At 32.3% G+C, this 2762-nt stretch overlaps 1 pseudogene; it reads right to left on the bottom strand.

The window, feature by feature from the left end:
- Positions 1-265: 265 nt before the first annotated feature.
- LOC129010617 (olfactory receptor 6C3-like) lies at positions 266-1200 on the bottom strand (annotated as a pseudogene).
- Positions 1201-2762: the final 1562 nt, after the last annotated feature.

Raw genomic sequence — 2762 nt, 5'->3', positions numbered from 1 at the left:
GCCAGCTGATGCTTAGGGAAAATAGAAAAGAACCTATGTGAATATCGGGGCCAATTCCCCGATACAGTGGTTACATGGAACCTATAGATAGTTTTAAAGGAAGACACAACACAGTCACTTTCAAGTTAAAAAGAAAACGGAAGCAAATGAACTCAGCATTTCTGGTGGTTGTGAGATGGGCATAGGAGGATAGTGGACAAGTTAAAACTTCATTTTTCCTCTATTGAATCTTTACGATGACATTCATTCGTGTTAGTACATACTTTCATTTGTTTCTATGAAACACTACTCTGTGAGCCAAACCTTTAAAAGCTTGTTTTACTTGCTGGTTTCTCAGGATGTAAATAGAAGGGTTCAGCATGAGGGCAATTGAAGTGTTGAGAATAGCTACACCTTTGGTCAATGATGCTCTTTCTTTTGCTGAAGCCTTGACATATATGAATATGCAGCTTCCATAAGAGATGGAGATGATGATCATATGAGAGGAGCAAGTGGAGAAAGACTTTTTTCCTCTGACTGGCAGAAGGGATTCTCATAATAGTGCAAATGATGCATATGTAGGGCAGAATTACTAATGCTAAGGTGATCAGCAGAGTAACAAAGGCAAAGTAAAAACCAGTCAACTCTAAAAGCCATGTGTCTGAGCATGAGAGTTGTAAAATGGGGAAATACTCACAGGAGAAGTGATCAATGACATTGAAAGCACAAAAATCTAATTTGAGTATAAGCGTGAGTGGTGGAAAAATGGTCAGAAATCCTCCCAGCCATGAACTAAAGACAAGCAGGGTGCAAATTTTCTTGTTCATGATGGTGGTGTAGTGGAGAGACTTGCAGATGGCCACATAACAATCATAAGACATTGCAGCTAGAAGAAAAAATTCGGATGTACCCATGAAGATGAAGAAAAATAATTGAGCTAAACAGTTGTTATAGGAAATGGTCTTGACCTTAGTAATAATTGCCCCCAAGAATCTGGGGATGGAAACACTGGTGAATGTAATTTCTAAGGAGAAATTCTGGAGGAAGTAATACATAGGAGTCTTTAGACTACAGTCTATCAAGGTAAGGATGATGATGGTTAAATTGCCAGTTATACTTAATACATAAGTTATAAATAAAAAGATAAAAATTACAATCTGAAGCTCTGGGCTGTCTGATATGCCTAAGAGTACAAACTGTAATTGTTGTGTGGTTTCTCATGCTGAGATTTTTTTCTTTCAAGAAGATCCATTAGTGAAAAATAAAACACACAAAAAGAATAAGTGAAATGTAAAGGAATTAAAATTTAAATATTGGTAATTGGCTTCAGCGACATGAAGCAATGGATGTTTTTCCTTGTAGTAATTTTTGCGATATCCACTCATTCCTATTAAAGCAGAAAAATTCTACATAGCCTCTATTAAAATGAAAACATGTATTCACATATATGAAAAGTCTTCTTATTGGTGACTTTATATAAAACCTCTTCATCTAATAAGATCTTCTCCATGTGCAGTATATCTTTGAATTACAGATCTCTACAGCAATATTTTAAAATTATATATGTCATTTTTATTTTTACATATGATTTTTCAGTTTTCAGTGTTTTTAGGACTGAAATATCTGATTTCTAGTTTGAATTCCAATGTTACTTGCAAACAGAAATTTTATTGGTATAAATTTATTACCTAATTACAATTTCTGAGCTTAATAGTAGCTATGATTATTTTTATCCTTAACTTATATTCTTTTAAATATGATCAACAAAAATAAATGTGTTTGCAGTCACAGAAATATAAGACTAGAGTTGCTGTGGTTGCAAACAAGTTTTTAACTTATGGAAAAGAAAACACAAGCCAGAGAAATTGGTTGTCACATAGGTGGAGTTCAATAATACAGTTCTACAACATACTGATGATCCATGTATATAATTTTCATGTTTGTTATTTAAATTAAAAATTGACTTTTTAAAAAAACTGTATTAACTTAATCTTTTTAATCTTAAACTTGCCTGATGACAAGAAGCAACTCACAAGGGAGTTTTTTTGATGCCATAAAATCACATGGCCTCCTTTTTCAAAGACTAAATAATTGAATAAATTTTATGTAGGATTTACTTTATAGAAACCACAAATCTCTAAAATGTAATCTATATGACTTTTATCTGTCTTGTTCTCTCCTTATCCTTAGCAAATGGCATTCTGTCTGTGATATGAGTGCTGAATATTTGTTGTATTACCTTCTTTCTGTAGCATGAACTGAGCCACTCAGGAGGTGATAAGTACCAAAGCTGTTACTGTGCATTTTTTCCTACTTTTTGTTCTATTTTTCTGTCAATTTGCATTCTTTTCTTTCAAGAAAATACACACTTGGTCATTAGCATATCATCAAAACTGGCAGATCAAAAGACAGAGATTGTTACTGTGATTTGAACAATGCTGAAACATATTAAATGTAAAATTAATAGTGGTAAAGATGTTAAAGGGATAATTTGGGAATCCCTGGTATTTATTCCAACAAAATAAACTTTTGGATAAAAAAGATAAAAATTTGGCTATTTATTGACAAGTAAGAAAAATACTTTTTTGTAGGTCTAATTATGCTGGTCATAAATGTAATTATAGATTTTTCTTGTTTTATTTGAAATATGAAATATAATGCATTTATAATACATTTCAGGAGACTTTTTTGTCATTTAGTTTACCCTTGTCTCTATTACACAAAAATCTCTCACATTGAGAAAATATAGGCTGAATTACATATAAGATTTTTAGCGCCTCTGT

The sequence above is a fragment of the Pongo pygmaeus genome, chromosome 10 (genome assembly GCF_028885625.2).
Source record: "Pongo pygmaeus isolate AG05252 chromosome 10, NHGRI_mPonPyg2-v2.0_pri, whole genome shotgun sequence".
In the NCBI taxonomy this organism is placed as follows: Eukaryota; Metazoa; Chordata; class Mammalia; order Primates; family Hominidae; genus Pongo; species Pongo pygmaeus.
This window is presented reverse-complemented; position numbering and strand designations above follow the sequence as displayed.